At 37.3% G+C, this 17974-nt stretch overlaps 1 pseudogene; it reads right to left on the reverse strand.

The window, feature by feature from the left end:
• Nucleotides 1-243: 243 nt before the first annotated feature.
• On the reverse strand, nt 244-14269 carry LOC107546479 (ubiquitin-conjugating enzyme E2 L3 pseudogene; annotated as a pseudogene).
• Nucleotides 14270-17974: the final 3705 nt, after the last annotated feature.

Consider the following 17974-nt stretch of genomic DNA (forward strand, 5'->3'; position numbering starts at 1 on the left):
TTATTATTTTATTTTATTTTATTATTTTATTTTTATTATTTTTTTAACATCTTAAATTTTTAATCCTTCTTTACAGGTTACCTAAGACCACTTTTGATTAAGAAAACTGTAGAAAGTTAGTAACTGCCACAAGCAAACATCAGGTGGTGACCTGTGTCAATTTTTCAGAGTCCTGCTTTGCGGGGTGTCTGAATGTACTGCTCAGGGTCTCTTCTCACACTTGCCGGAATCAATTGTGGCAGATTTTAGTCCACAGGTTGCTTTTCCTCATATTTCTTTGTAAACTCTTCAGCATTCTTACAGAATTTTTTACGGTTCTTAGAGTATTCTTCAGCTAGGTCAGCCCGAAGTGGGTGCTCAGGCTGGGGGTCATTCACCAGTGCTATGAGAGACTGGATTACTTGGTCAGTTTTCGTTGCTGGTTTCCAGTTTTCAGCACTAATTACTGGCAGGCAGACCTGTCCCTTTTCATCGATGTTGGGGTGAAAGATCTTTGTTTTAAATGCGATCTTCGGTGGTTTGAATGGGTACCCTGTTGGAAAGTTGATTTCGATTCTCAAGGGCCACTTATGATATGGGGCTGTCAGGAACAATAAGCCCTTGCCAAGCCAATAAATTAGCTTCATCAACCTGGATGTTACGGAAGTTTTTCATTCCACATTTGCGGATTTCTTCAAGCTCCTTCATCAGCCTCCTGCTGGCTGCCACCTTGGGGCTGGTCAGCAGCTTCTTTGCAGATGAACCCTTTATACTTTGCCCCAGCTTGAGTGTATCATCTGTTTCCTGTTAGAATCTAACTGATACCAAGTTCACTGAGGCATGGGAATGGAGGAGATCGGAGATAGTGAAGAGTGAGAAGAAAGCCCTGGCCAGGTGGCTCGGTTGGCTGGAGCATCGCCCCATACACCAGAGGCTGCTGGTTTGATTCCCTGTCAGGGCACATACCCAAGTTGCAGGTTCGATCCCTAGGCAAGGTATGTATGGGAGGCAACGATCAATGTTTCTCTCTTTCTCCTTCTCTCTCTCTTTTTCTCTCTTCCTTTCTCTCTAAAATCAATTAAAAAACAAAACATATCCTCGAGTGAGGGTTAAAAAAAGAGGAGAAGAGAAAAGAACACAGGGAAGATCCTGATGTGCAGGGAAATATGGGTCCAACAAAGGAGATTTCAGTGACCACAAGAATTTGGCTTTCAGATTTTGTAATAGTAGCCTTTGTCTTGGGAGGTTTGGTTGAAGCTATTCTAGGTTTCTGGTGGGATGGGAAGGTGTGCAGTGACGTGTGGCTGGCACTGGACAGTCAGCAAGATGGAAGACTGACACTTTTGGTTGGATTTTGTTACTCACCTTACAGCCTCAGGAATCTGATTTTGCTAGCGTACTGCAGGTACCTTTGTTTCTGAAAATGCCAATTTGCTTATTTTCAGTGAGAAATATTACTGTCTTCCAGGTGGAATGTGTAACTCAGCATCAACTACCTGTAGGCATGTAAAAGTTGATTTTTTGGGTTGTGTGTTAAACAAGATGTTTCCTAATCCAGGCTGCATCATATCTCCTCTGCCTCTCCTTTAAGCATCATTTCTATGCCATCTCTCCTGATTGTCAAGAGTTTATTTAGATACATTACGATGATTGATCAGGTTATAGCTATATTCTTACTTTCCCTACATCTGGCAATAGAAATATTTTGCTCTCAGGCATATTTTTGCACGTTGCTCTCATGTTTGTGTGGACTTCACTGTCTCCTGCCTTCACTGTCCTGCCCCCTTCAGTCAGGGTGTTAGGGAGTTTGTTTCCTCTTGCCCTCTCTGGTCCTTGCATGCATCTCCTGGTAACTTGGGGATAGGGGATGTGTGTCCTCTCATTCACACAGGTTAGCATAGCTAAGGGATACCTATGTGGAGGTCATAGGTTAAGAGGCCTATGAAGTGCGCTACAACATACTTTACATAGGGAAGTAAGTGGTCGTTGTTATTAATGGAATGGTCAGAAGACATGGCATCATTCTGCTGCTGTGATATTAATCATAAATTAGCAATTTTTCTCTGCCTAATTTTTAGTATGCTTCATCTCAGTCATGAAGCAGAATATTGACAGAAGAAGGCATTTCATTACTCAAGGTGGAGTCTGTCTTCTTTTGAAACTCATGGAATGAACCTCATTCTCAGAATGAGTGAATTGCTCATTTCCAGTGCATTGTACTTTGTCTTACAGGAAGGATTACAAAAGAATTCAGGATACTTGGGCATTACTCTCCTGAGAGATGTAGCATAATAAAGCCAATTTTCAAATACAAGATATTTAGAAAAAATTAGTGGCTCCAGAATCAGCATTAGTTAGGAAATATGTTTTTAATGTATGTTATTGGGACCAGGATGAGCCTAAAATTAAGATAAGAATTACTTATATCCTGTGGTAGTAAGAACTAATGCAGCCTTTAACTGGATTAAGACAATCTATTTTTACCTCAGTCATAAATAATTTAAAATTATCTTTCCATTTTAATATGAAGACTAAATTCTAGAGTCATTCCCATAAAAATTATTGATGAACTAAACTGACTGTGTCCTCTCCATGTGGATACTCATACAGATAGTCTGGACTATTGGAAACTAAACTTATTTTGGATAATCTGTTGAGCGGACATGTGAATGGAATGGAAATAGCAACCTTGGAAATTTACCAAATTAAAGTTGTCCAACTATATTAGTGCCTCTAAGAAAAATAAAGTACAGCACAGCCTAAGGGCCAGGGTTGACCATTAAACTGGAATTCTGTGACTAGAATTAAGTTCTGGAGGTTGTGGGTACACATTTGAGATGCACATATTTCAGTTTAGTAATGCAAGGAGCCTATGAGCTGTGAGTAATTGAGCCCCCTCTTTTGTTAGGCACAAGCTGTATAGCCAATGTTAGAACTGTGATTAAATAAAGCATCTACTAAAGACTTTATATGCCAAGAATTATTTCGGTCTTTTCTAATACGAATAAAGCACTTACTTAGTCCCTATTGCATTCCAGGCACACTCTACATATAATAATCAACTTAATGTTCCTAATGATTCTGCAAGGAAGGTACTGTTATCCCATTTTACAGATGAGGAAACTGAGGCAAAGAAAGTATACCATACTTAAACTTACAAACCAAGTAAGCAGTAAAGGCCAGATATAAACCCAGGTAGTCTGGCTTCAGGCTCTGTGCTCTTACCCACTTTCTTACTTGCTCTGATTCTTGTGAATATCTTTTTTTCATGTTAACTTTGCCAAGTGATAAGAAGCAACAGCTTGTATTGTCTCGTGATCTATTAATCCCCAATTTAAAAAGAATTCCTTCTTGTCTCATTTTAAAAAACATTGAGATATAATTAGAGTACAATAAACTGCAATATTGAAAATGTACAAGTTGGCCAGTTTAAACATTTGTCTTCACTACAATCAAGACAATGACCATTTAACCCAGTTTCCTTTGTGTTCATCTGTAGTCCATCTCATGCTCCACCCCAGTTCCAAGCAATCATTGTCCTTCTTTCCATCACTATTGATTAGCTTGCATATTATAGAATTTTATATAAATGGAATCATATAGTATGCACTCTTTTGCTTGGGTTCTCTCACTTATCGTAGTGATTTCTGAGATTCATTCATGTTGTTGCAAATATCAGTTGTTTGTAATGTTTTATTGCTGAGTACTATTTCATTGTATAGGTATTTCCTGATTTGTATTTACTTGTTGATGGACTTTAGGTTGTTTCCAATTTTTAGATATATTTGTGATCGAGGCAGCATTATAAATGCTACACACACACACACACACACACACACACACACACACAGTCCCAGAGTTTCTACATATACATGATTCTGATAAGTTCTCTGTTTGGTTTCAATGTCCTATTTATCTTTCTCTGTGGCAATACCACAGTTTCTTTAATGGAGCTTTATAATAGGCAAGCCCCCTATATTTAATCATCTACTTCAAAATGGTCAGGGCTATTTTTGTCTAAAAGACACTTCTTTATCTTGTCACCGTGGAAACCTCTAGTCGATTGAGCGTTTCTCCTGATCACTAAGCCAGCTCCTTCCCTGACAAATCATAAGCCTCAGTTTCTCAGGCTATGTTCTTCATAAGGAATAGGCATGGGCTATGTCAGCTCTCCACTGTTAGATTCCCTTTCAGTAAACCTTATTGAAAAGAACCTAAAATATTTAAAGTTTTCATTTATATGTTCTTTGTATTTTATTCTGTGGATAGGAACTTTCTATTAGCTAAGCTCTCTGTTCTCAGCTTCAGTGGGTGACTTAATGACATGTTGTGGCTTTGTGTAGGGTGTGTAACAAAGATCAGTCCTTGTTCTCACACTTGTTAAAATTACACCAAATATCAATAACTAGAGTGAGGTTTTAATATTATTAATGACATATGGCCAGTGAACCCAAGAATTCTGACCTTATACCACTACCACCCCTCCTCACTCCCAATAAGATACCCAAGGGAGAAAAAATATATATACACATACATACACATACATATATATATATATATTCATGCATATGTATATATGTGCATATGTGTACATGGAGCAATGTCCAGTGGGAACATTCTCACTGGAACTCAGGTCCTTTGCGCTGGAAGACAGGGTCACCCAGAGGATGGGGGTGGGACTCGTCACCTTTCTCGGACGAATCTTTAAGCCCACAGCAAAAGGCAAGAGTCACAGTGAGAACAAGTGTAGGCCAGAGGGTAGGAAAAAGAACCCAGGATTTCTCACATGGGAAAGGACTTCTGACTGCGAAGGATGAAGCAGAGGCAAGAGGCAGAGATGAGTGACAGGCTCTGCGGGTTCCGCTCAGGTCCTCTTATCGCCCCTGCAGCTGGCAATCGGTAGGAGGAATGTCAAAGAACTGTTGTCTTGTACCTTATCTTCTACTGCACTCTGGCCTCTCCTGCTTGCCGTGTGGCCCAGTAAGGGTCCAATCTGACCAATCGGTCCCTTGTTTTCCCCTCTTGGTGAGACGTGAGGTGGAAAGGTGTTGAACGTGGCCTCCGCTGTTCTCCTTTCCCATATTCTGGGGACAAGTGGGCTAAGCTGTAGGAGCTTAACATAGATCCCAGGTTACTGAGGTTTTATAGATCCCACTACTTAATATGTCAAAGAAGATAAGAATGGATAAAACTGTTTGAGGTAAGATCATTTTAATCACTGAAACAGGAATAGGTTTAGGCCCCCTGATTACCCTGCACCTTGATGACCTGAATTATTTCTAGGTCAGTGAGATGCGCACTTTCCTGCTGTGGTGAATAGAAAGATGATTGTCCCTGCTTAGTGGAGTTGTATTGTCATTGACTAGAAGCCATCTAAGTAGAACATTGGTTGTTATTTAATAATTGTCAAAACTTGGGCTTGAGATCAACTATACTAATCCAAAAGCATCATTTTTTTGGCAGTTTTTCTTTGTCACTTAATTAACTTATATGCAACACTTTGACAGAGCAGGTCAAATCATTCAATTGCCTGGCAATACATTTCATAACTAAGTGATCTTGAAGGATTCACCAGGAAGCTACTTTACGTAAAATGAGATCTTGTATGAATTTTATTTAAAATGTATTCAGGCAATAGTGGGGAAACATGAATGGCCATATTAAAATTTTTCCATGATAAAGTAATTCTGGCCATGCTCTATGGCATGGAGTATTGAGCCTCATTTGTCTGCATGCCAGGAGACCAGAACTCTTCTTCAAAGGACAGACCTGGCCCTATCTGTAGATGTCTGATGGAATTTCACACCTCCTCATGAAATTGGAGTGGCTACAGAAGATGCCAACCATATCCCACTTTCCATGTGCCGAAAGTTGAAAAGTATGGTGCTTCCTTCAACTAATAACATAAAATATTTGTACATCATGTCTCATCAGAGAAAAGACTCAAAATCTGTCTCCCATTTTTCCATTTCCCCCCAAAACCAAATATATACGTCTTAAATTGTATTCTTAAACTCAGTCAGACCTTTCTTTACAAACCATTATACTTGGACTACATCAGTGCCCTCTTTATGAAAATCTACATAAAAAATATTTCTTCATGATCACAAGCTATTCTTTCCTTGAGCATTAATTTATCTTCATCATACGGGCACTCTGAGTCTATTTTGCCTTTTGAGAGTCCCGCTAGGACTCTCAAACTCATATTTGTTACCCAGCCTTAACAACTGAATAAGATGTGGTGGTCTGGCTTTCAAGTACTAATCCTTACATTTTAGTTCTGATATTCCACTGGTCCCTAATTGTTTATTTTTTTGTTTAATATGCTTGTGTTATATGTATCAGTGTCCACATCTGAAAGTACTAATGCAAAAGCTGTTTTTAGGAAGGAGGTAGGCACTTCAGGAGCTTTGTCCTCAGTTGGGAGGCCACATCACACCAGATATTTAAAAATAACATCAACTACAAAATAGAACCTTTCACGTTCCCCGTATTTATGACACGTACCTCACAGGGGAAATGCCCTCTGAGTGGGAGCAGAAACTTGATGCTTCAATCTGTTTCTCATTGCTTTGCACTTTAATGCTTTGACCGAGCCATTTCGGAAAATCAATGAAGGAGTTCAATGAGATTTACAAATTATTCAATGAATAAGTTCTTTCAAAAGCACCACACAATTTTCCCTTCACCTCTCCTGCTCTTTGAGGGCAGAGCATAAATCCACCATATACATTCAGGTTCTTCTGACTCTCAATATGTGTATGGAGATGCATTATTGCCGCCTTACAGACTTCCCTCTCTAGATTTAAAACTTATCTAAAATTCTGGAATTCCAGAATTTTGTTCTTCTTAAATGACTTTTTTAGGAGCCATGTTATCCCCATTTTCATATTTTGCCCCTGATGCCTAATCCTAATTATGAATCAATACCTTGGTGACTGCTCACTAAAGATCTTTCATGATGATTACAAACGTAGTTTCATCTGTAGAAGTCATTTATGGCTGCTTGGCCATGTCTTTGTGACTTTTTTGATTACGTAGCCTGAAATCGAACTAAATTGTGGAGGGGGAAAATTCTATCAGTATAATCATTCCAATTTTTCAGGTTGTATAGTATTGGGAACTGTAGTTGTGGTGTAAAGCAATAAAGATGAAAAACATAGAATCTGGTCAGGGTCTTAGGAATTTAGGAAATCTTATGAATCTTAGATTGGCATCCCATTCCAAGCCTAATCAAGGGTAGATAACTTTTACAAAGACTTTGTAGAAGCCCTTGGAGATAATCATGCCTTCTCCAGTCAGTTCTCAGTTCAGCACAACCCTCAGTTTATCTCAACATAACAATTCACACCTTAAAGTGACCTACCAGCATCATTCATTAATTCAAAAAATGTTTATTTAGTGCATATTAAGAGCAAGGCATCATGCAAACTACTTAATAAATATTAACAAAGGAGGTAGAAAGGGTGCTTCCATTTCCAGGATTCTTATCTTGTTTTTGAAATTCTAAGACATAGAGTATTACCCATTAAGCCAAGTCTTCAACCATTCCTACCTTCTTATTACTTACCAACATATTTCAAAATCTGAATTTTTCTAATAACCAATATCAATGCATAAATGCCATAAGTTGCACAGATTTTTATAGAACAGAAAGAGTAGGCCTATACTGTATTGTCTCTCTATTATCTATCACTGGCATATTCACAGGTTCTTAAGAATTAGAGAATGACTCTGGCCTTCTGAAGATTAGGAGAGATATAGTGTGTGGGAAAGTTATACTCCATAATGGAAGCTTTCAACTGGGAAAAATATAGTGGGGTGACTCATACATAGCTCCATATGTAGGGTGTGTGTGTGCGTGTATAAAATTTCCCCATTTAGTTATTTCATTTTATTGTATATTAAAATGTTTACATGTTGGTACATGCAACTTGTTTTTTTAACATGGCTATTTCAATGACTTTTCCAGTTTGTAATTTAGTCTACTTAAACATTCTTCTATTAATTATCATTGAAATTATTCCTAGTTTTTCCTGTTGCTAACAGTGCTGCAATTAAAAACATATACACTCTTTGAGAGAAAAGTATAAGAACATCTCTAGGACCCATAGGCAGGATCGGAAGTTTGAAGACCTATTTTGAATGATGTTCTTCAGATTTTGCTTTTACTGGTCTCTGAAATTGTAACATGCTGATTTTTAGGGATTGGTATTTAATATGCTGGAAATTGAAAAGAGGAACTTTGAAGAATCCCAATGGAAACATGGTCTCCTTCCTAGAAGAGAGATTTTTCAGGGTGTTTTGTGTGTGTGTGTGTGTATTCAGATATTAATGGTTCATCTTGTGTGGATTGATTAGTACTTCAAAATGTTATAGAATATTTTAATTAAATTATTCTTCATTTTCCATCAGTGACCATCCCTAAAAATAAAATTCAAAAGTATCAAAGAAAATCATCAGGGTTAATGGCAGTGGGATGGTAGATTCAATAAGAATATAATTATGGCCAGGTCGGGCATGGGTCAGTGGTTGAGCATCGACCTAGATCCAGGAGATTTCGGTTCGATTCCCGGTGGTCAGGGCACATGCCCGGGTTGCGGGGCTCAACCCCCAGTCGGGGGCGTGCAGGAGGCAGCCGATCAATGACTCTCTCATCATTGATGTTTCTCTCTCTCTCTCCCTCTCCCTTCCTCTCTCTGAAATCAATAAAGATATATATATATATATATATATATATATATATTTTTTTTTTTTAAAAAGACTATAATTATGAAATAATGTCTTTTATTTATTTTTTAAAATATGGTTTTATTGATTTTAGAGAAAGGAAGGGAGAGGGAGAGAGAGATAGAAACATCAACGATGCACGCCCCCTCCTAGGGATCAAGCCCTCAACCTCAGCATGTGCCCTGACGGGAAATGGAACAGAGACCTCTGGGTTCCAAGGTTGATGCTCAACCGCTGAGTCACACTGGCAGGACGAAATAATGTCTTTTATTTTAATGCTTCTGAAATGTCTCTATGTCAAAGTATAATAGGGAAAGAGCCTTTATACATCTAATTTTCACAAACAAATTCTAAATGGGTACATTTTCCTAAAATTTCTTTTCTAACATGTTTCCTACAACTCAAATATGATTCTTAATCTCTTCAAGTAGCTTAAAATTAAGGACAGTTGACATAAGTGTTGAAGAGAAAAAGATTTTAGAAAACCCAACCCAAGGACAGCTGGCAAATTTTATGCCCTGAAATAACCTCTTAGTGGTTACCATAGCTTCACCAGATATGTGAACTCTGTTGGAAACTTTATGCTACCTTAGAAAACAACACACACAATGTTTCTGAAGAATTGCTTCCTGCAATAAGTTTATTTTCTAGCCAAGTAGCGACACAAGCAGGCCCACAACAGATGTGTAATGGCTGCCCTAGAGTTTAGAGTTGTCTAGACAAGAGCAATTAGAGTAGATTACAGGAATCGGCCTGTCCATTGTCTCATTTTAACTTTATAAAGCGTAAGTCTTGTAGTATCGCATACTTCACTTCTTAACTGACCTTTGCCTGAAATGGAAAATCCTCTGTCCAACCAGGCTAGAAGAATTTATTCTGTATTGCATGTGCTTTGATGTATATTTCAAAGATTTCCGCTACAGCCAGGCAAGCTGTGTTTGCTCAGATGCAGTGGAAAACCTCTGTCTGGTATGCCCTTGAAGATGAATTTGTCTAATTTCCCTTTACAATGAAACAGCAGTTCATGAAATTTAATTCCTGCCTGCTTCCTCTGGTCATGGGTTAATATACAATATTTCATCCTGGGGATGATTTTGGATGCTCTAAGAACGGCCAAATGTCAATTAAATGGACTGGATTCTCTGTCCAAGGCAAGGCAGGGAATTGGGAAGTTATTTGAACCCTGAGTATATGAAATCAAAGCCTCTTCAATGGGCTGCGTGAGTCTGGCTGTATCCTCACTTCAGGAAATAATTAAAATCCTCAGCTCCCCCTAACACCTCTTCACTTCTGATGGCTCATACTATTTACTGCTGGGGGCTTTTCTACCCTCCCCCCACCAGCATGTAATACCAACTTGGGCATGCTTGGAGAGAGGTAGTTATAAGCTGTGGTTTTAGAAGTGTTTTTCGAAAAAGACTAGAAATGATTAACATTGTCATGTTAACAACTATTTCCTCTTTGGGCTAGGATCCTGGGGAGTTCTTACTTTAATATTCTTCTAACACATAGGGTAACTGTTATACTCTGCCACTTACAGGTATCACAGAGTTTCTCCCTGAGGGTTGGAGGTCTGTTTCTGCCCTTAACTACTTCTATAGATTTTGGGTCTCTGCCGCATTAAGTTACATACTTCTAGACATAGAGACTGTTGTTGCCTCTAAAAATTAATGTGCTCATGAATACCTCAACAGGTTCTAAAACGTCAGGCGTGTGCACAGAGGCAAATAAGGTTGAGAACTGGATATGGTGGGATCTGCATCGCTTTTGAAAAGATGAGGATTTTGCTGGTGTGCTCAAAGGGAAAAGCCTGGTGAAAGAAATAGCTTTAGTTCTGTAGACGAAATAATTTTTCAGTTCCAATAGTGAATGATGAAAGGAGGCATAATGTGTAGGTATACTCAAGGGCCCATCTTTCCCCAAAATTCATGTAGTAAGTGACGAAAAATGAAATTAAATCTGTGGAATACTATTTCATTTATTTTGAGGGCTGACATAGCCCATAAAACTAGTGGCAATTGTACTTTAGTTGAATTGCCATATAATTTGCCATTTTGCCAAAGGTACTGTGAACAGTAAAAAGAGTTTGCTGTTCTTAATGTTCTATGTCAATTCTGAAATGGATCACAAGTCTTATTACCTCAAAATAGAATGAGTTTCAAAGATAATCACAGTACTATTATTCCTTAGGCTAATATAATATGCTCATCCACATTTTTTATTGTGGAGAATTACATTTAATCTGTAATTGTCTCCCCTTTGTTTTTGCCTGATAATTCCTCGACTGACTTTGCTTTGCTAATGCAGACCAGTGTTTCTCAAACTTAAGACTATTAACATTTTGAGCTATATAATTCTTAGTTCTTGGGTCTGTCTTGTGCAACGTAGGATTTTTAGCAGCATCCCTGGCCTCTAATCACAGGGTGCCAGTAGCACCTTCCCCCTACTTGTGGTAATCAAACCTGTCATCAGACGTTGTCAGATGTCCCCTAGGGAGTAAAACTGCCCCAGGTTGAGTGAGACAAAGCAATAACGCTATGTCTGGTTCTAATTTTTTATAGTCAGTTCTTTTATAGTCAATTCTTTAATCCCTTGTTCATTTGGAAATAATTTGTCATTCATTCATGTCAAAGAAAATTATGAAATAAATGTCAAGCCTGCTTCTGCCAGGGCTTGAAAGGTTTGGGGAGGCTGAACATGTAAGTTTAGTTTATCAAACATTTTGCGCATGGGCCAGTGAACCTCAAATACTTTACACTCTGAGTACCATGAAGAAATATGACTGAGAAGAATGAAATTGCTTTAGATGGTGCATTTATAATAAGTCCATGCTATTATTATTACTAGGAGCTATAGTCATTAGTCATGACCCTCATTTAAATATAAAATTAATACATGTCAAAGATTTTCTTTCATTCAGCAGGTTAATTACTGAGGGAACCCATAAGATGTTAAACTGGCCCAAAGAACATTTGAGAAACTCGGTATCTGTAGACAGCAGAATAAACGAGTCTCAGACACAGAAGTGGTTAATATTTCTAAGGACAGTAATAACTTTGAAATATTTATTTTCCACCAAACAGAGATTATTTACATTTCTGCAAGATAAAAGTTTACAAGCTAACATAGAGCCTCACTAACTCTTAGACTTTTAGTCATTACTTTTAATAGTGTTTAGACATCTATTCCTGGACAGAGGTATTTATCTTTCCTAAGGGAAACCCGTCCACCTCCAGAAGACCTCTCCCTCCCATGTGCAACCTCCTCCTGTCTGTTCTTCTTTCTTTTTCCTTCAAAAGTAAGTGGGGTTTTTCCTTTTTTAAAATCATCATCTCTACCTACCTCCAATAGTCTCACTGAATAAGTGGTCCACCATCACCACACCCACCTTTACACCCTAAAATCAGGTGTCTAATACCTTTGAATTATTGAATCTCAGATATAAAATATTAGATAATAAAAATCATACTGTTTTCTATATCTCACGTCACATAAGAAAATAATTATGGGTTAATAATAATTAATATGAGAAATAATAGCATACCATTGTTGGGGGCCTAAGGTAAAATTTGATAAATTAATTGGCTTATATGTAATATATCATATAACATGTTAAAACAGTTCCCCCAAAATAGACACTTAATAAATATAAAATATTAAAAATAATAGAATACTTTTTCATGGAGAGCTTTAATTAAAATTGAGCTAACTCTGTGAAGACCTAGAATTATTTCTAAAGTTGACACGGGACCTGACCGGTGTGGCTCAGTAGGCTGGGCATCCTCCTGTGCACCAAAGGCTGCCGGTTCCATTCCGATCAGGGCACAGGCCTGGCTGCGGGCTCCATCCCCTGTATGAGGTGGGCAGGAAGCAGCAGATCAATATTTTGCTCTCACGTTGATGTTTCTCTCTCTCTCCCCTTGCTCCCTTTCTCTCTCTCTAAAAATCAATAAAAAAAATCTTAAAAAAAAATAAAGTTAAAATGAGGTAATCAGTCAAGATTTAACTATCCTAGTGTTCTGTTTTTATATTTTATTTAAAATATTCTTTCTTCAAAGAAAGTAAAAAAGGAAAGACAAGAAGAGGAAAGGAATAATTCCGAGCAGTTAGACATTGGATTAAAGGCTTTTTAAAATCTTATAGTTTTGAGGTCTTTGTCAAACAGCATGTTTTATGACTCAAGCGCTGAAACCTGTGCATTTTAGATAGAAGCCCATCTTAAATTTAGACTGCCTTTCAGTTTTAATGTGCGACATTGTTTCTTACACAGTCGTGAAAGGCAATAAATCGAACCTTAAATGTGATTTTTTTGCATTATTTCTATTTATTCCTCATTGCCTTCCATGAAGAAAGAAAACGAAGGTAATAACTACCCTAAAATAGACCAGGAAAATGTTTCTCACCGTTTTGTCAGTATTTAAACAAGAAATATACAGACTTCTTGAAGTGTGTCTTCTGACTCCTACAGAGGCTCAACTCTCCCCGTAACTTAAAACTTACAATGAATAAACGGAAGGAGGCCAAATGGCAGTTCCACAAACTATTTGCCGTCTGCGGTTGCTTTCCACTTTGGCCTGATTTGCTTCGTCTGGTAGTAAAATGTGTCCATCTGAAGATAAATGAATTCAGACACAGCATAGCTATGTAATCATGTTACACTTCAGGAGAAACTGTATGTGGTCAAACTTGTTAATGATAGTCTGTTTCTGTGGAAGTAAAATATTTTCGAAGCTGTTAGAAGATTATCAGAAACTCTAGATGAAGAGTCGCAGGTACAATGACCTCTTTTCTCTCCAAAGCCTGATCCCTGTTTATCCTTTATAGATCCTTTATCCCACTTCAATTCATTTAGTCTTTCAGTGGTGCTCCTCGTGGTCTTATGTAACACTATTCTTTCGATATTGTTAAGTGCTTCCTTTAAATAGTATCAAAAATACAACAGTTAATATCCCATTGCATTTTATCTCACTTTAAAATTTAGATTAGTCATGGAGTTAGGGTTTCATTTGTCATGTTGTTAAGGATGTCACATCATGTGGCTGTATTAAATTTAGGTTTGCACTTGGATGTTCTGGGCTGACGTATTTTCTTGGCATGTGAATTATCCTTTCTGTTTCTTTTCTATGATCCTCTATCTCCTCTGATTCTGATAATAGTTTAACAGGGAGTATGGAAATGGTTAGCCCTTGAAGACTGAATGGGAAGACATTAGCATCTGTTACTCCAAGAGAGATTTATTTCATCTGTTGGAACATAAACTTAAGGAGCTTGTATTAATTACCCATTGCTATGTAGCAAATTGTCCCAAATGTAGCAGTTTAAAAGAATATACATTATCTCACAGTTCCTAGGATCAGAGATCTGTGTGTGGCTTAACTCGATGGGCCTGGCTCAGGTTCCCTCACAGGTTTAGCGAAGCTGTTGGCTGGGCCTGCAGCCCTCAAGGCTTCCCCGGAGCTGGACAGTCTGTGTGCAAACTCACCCTTTTTGAATGTTGGTGCACCTCTGTTCCTTGCTGTTGGCCCAAGGCTATGTTGTGCTTCTTCACAGGGACGATCATAACCTGGGAGCTTGCTTCCCCCAGATTGATACAAGAGAACAAAACAATGTCCTAGATAGAAGCCACCATCCAATAACCTATAGATGGGACATCATCACATCAGCCATGGGATATGGTCACACAGACCATCTCTTGTACAGTGCGAGAGGGCATTACACAAGGACTCCTAAATTGGCACCAAAAATATTACAGCTCTCATTTAGTACATGCCTACAAAGTGCTTTACTGAAATTACTTCCTCCCTTCCTGCCCATGATGCTTTCAAGCAGAGAATATTATCTTCTTGTAGAAAATAGAAGCTCAAAGGAGATTAATAACTAGCCTAAAGTCCCAGAGCCAGTAAGTTGGTAAATAGCTCATGCTCTGTTCACTATATTATACTTTCTTTACCTTGGGAAGCTGCCCTGTCCATTTTTAGACGATATTTAAACTTCTAAAAGAAAATGTCAAGCATTTTTTCCTAAAGCTCTCCTTCGTTCCTTTCTACCTCCCTAGGCACAATCACCACTCCTACAGCAACACTACTCCGCAGAGTAGGGCATTTACACATTCAAATAAGGCTCAGTCGTATAGTAGTTTTTAATTTTTTTTATTTTATTGAACATTTAAAAACAACCAAATACCACATTCTCACAATGTGAAAGAGACTATGCAAAGAAACAGAAAATATGGATTTTACCTTCAAGGAGCTCAAAATATTTGGAGAGCTAAAACACAAGAAACAGTTGCAACCATTCCTATTTGTCATTTTAACTAACCCAAGGTTCTCCCCTTTCCTTTATGAAATATATTTTTAAGAAAGGTTGAAGGGGACGTCTGTAGGTCAAAGCATATTGCCCATATGTCTTTTGCCTAACGTCCCAGGCTGGGTACACTCTGTGGACAAATACAAGAAAACAAAATGGGATGTAAGTTAAGTGCTGAGTATGAAAGGGTAAACTAGTTTGAGTTGACAAGTTCATCATTCTAATGCTGCTGTTCCACCTCCCAGATCCATATGGACCATTTTTTCCCCTTCAAATCTCGATTTGAGCTCATGATCTTCTCCACATAGAACTTTAGTCAGTCACTCCTACCAAGTCTCATTTTGTACAAGAAAGGATTTTTATTATATTAAGAATTATTTTATTCCTTTTTTGTCACAATTACAGCAAGATATACTTTTCAGACAGTATTTATAGTCCTAACAAGGATACTCCTCCTTCAATCCCTTGCTTCTATCTTTATGGCTAACCCTACACACACCCCAAATTTGCAGTGCTTTGCATTGAAACAAATGCATGCATTATTTTAATAGCAACTTAAAAAGCAAAATATCAGCATTTGCATTCTAGCTATTTTTAAAATAAAAGCTAAGTTTCATGTAAAAATAGTGTTTATAAGCCTCTACTGTGTTAATATCAATGGATAGTTTGGCATTATTTCATATGCATATGTAAAGGCTCCTTCAACACCTGAAAGGACAAATCTATGAAGGCAACAGAGTACTGGCATCTGAATCCATCTTTATTAATAACTATTCTTCAAGGAAATGTTACTGGAGTTTTGACCAGGAGAAATATCAGGCTTGAAGTTCTCTTGCCTTTCAGAGTCTTCACAGGACAGTTCTCTGGCATCTGTACTGTTCCTGCACCTCTAAGGTTGATGCTCACAGATGATTTAGTAAAATATATATATTTTACTTTTTAGTTAGAGTTGATGTATAATATTATATTAGTTTCAGGTGTATACAACCCAGTGATTAGACATTTATATAACTTATGAAGTGATCACCCTGATAAATCTAGTACCCATTTGACACCATAAATAGTTATTACAATATTATTGACTATAGCATAGGGAATAGAGTCACAGTTGTTTTTATTTTTTTAAATTTATCTTTATTGTTGAAACTATTACAGATGTCTCCTTCCCCCCATTGACGCCCTCCACCCCTTTACCCCACACTGTCCCCCAGGCCTTCACCACACTCTTGTTGATGTCCATGGGTTATGCATATATGCATGTAAATTCTTTGGTTAATCTCTTCCCACCCCAACCCCCCTTCCCTCTGAGATTCCTCAATCTGTCACAGTTGTTTTAAAATGACTCTCTGCATTTGGTGCTTTTGTTTGCCAGCTACACATACACCCAGATGTGAATGATTAGTAGAATGAGTTAATTGGTTGCATAGAATTAATGTTACTCACTTTTCTTTATAAAAATCTTCAGAACTTGAACAGAATGTGATAATTGAAAATTAATGTAAACGATTTATAAACACACTAAATAAGCAGTTTAAAGCTTTTCACTTTTAAAAGGCTCAGAGGGTAGCAGCAGGATGGTCTGTCTGTGGGCAGGGGCCACCGGGACACTTCTGGGCAGTCTTTGCGGGAGCAGGGAGAAGGCTTGTCTCTGCCCACATGTGGGTGTAAATGGTAGTGAAAAAAACTAATTGCATTCTCTTTGACATTTTTGTTAGCATTTTGTATGAAATTAGAAAAATTTAAAAAATATTACACTAAAAAATTATTATACTTGTCAGCTATGGTTAATGTCAAAACTTATAATCCAATTTTAATAAATTTGTCAAAATCCTTTGAAGAGATTGCCAAACAGAATAGAAAAACCAAGTTGCTACCAAAAGGAATTATTTCTTAGGTAATGGTGAAGATGTTTCAAAGAGTTTGCTGTAAATTCTAAATATATACCAGAATCTTTATGGAACATAGTAGTAAAGGGAATGTATTTCCTCATTATGAGGGAAACATATGAATCATTAAATCATGATAAAATATGATTATTATAAGACTAAAATTAATACAAAAGAAAACAGAATTAGAACTGTCATTTTACTCTGGGTAAGAGGTAATATATAGCAAATTTTAATTACCAGTTTGTGGGTTTTTGCCTTTTTTTGCTTTTTATAGATGATAAAAACCTTTGCATTCACTATATTTCTTTGTGTTCCTGTAATTAATGTTGAAATATAACTGCTACATAATGAGAGAGAAACAAGTAACTATTCTTTTTAGACTAAAAATTAGCTTCTCACACTTGACTTTTACTAAAGAGGCTAAAAATTATAATCTTTTCTTCTCTTCAGTTTAACCTGCTTGATAGACACACTACTATTATATCTAAAATTTGTAGTTATCTGGATGCTGTATTTTAACCATGACATGGCATGACTAAATAATAATAGGAAATATTATATGTAAGGGATTTTTTTGAACAGTGAAGGAAAGAATAAACTTGATTTAAAAAATTCCAAAATGTTAGTATAGATCAAGAAAGAAAGGATCCACCCATGTTGTTGCCAATGGCAGTATTTCATCTTTTCATTGCTGAGTAGTACTCCATTATATGGATATAAGTTTTTCCATTCTCTTATTAATGGCACCTTGGCCATTTCCAGTTTTTGGTTCTATGAATAAACTTGCTATGAATCCTTTCATGCAAGTCTTTTTGTGCACATATGTTTTCTTTTCTCTTGGTTAAATACTTAGTACTGAAATTGCTTGGTCATAGAGTAGACCATATGTTTGGTTTCTAGTTTTAGTAAAAGTAGTTTCTCAGAAGCTGCCAACCTTTCCAAAGGGGTTGTATCATTTGCAAGAAAGTTTCAGGCAATCTACTTCCTTGTCAACATTTGGTTTTGTGAGTCTTCAATTTTAGCTATTCTACTTTGTAGGTATTGGTGTCACCTTGTACTTTTAATTTACA

This window comes from Miniopterus natalensis, chromosome 3 (genome assembly GCF_054644295.1).
Source record: "Miniopterus natalensis isolate mMinNat1 chromosome 3, mMinNat1.hap1, whole genome shotgun sequence".
Taxonomy (NCBI): domain Eukaryota; kingdom Metazoa; phylum Chordata; class Mammalia; order Chiroptera; family Miniopteridae; genus Miniopterus; species Miniopterus natalensis.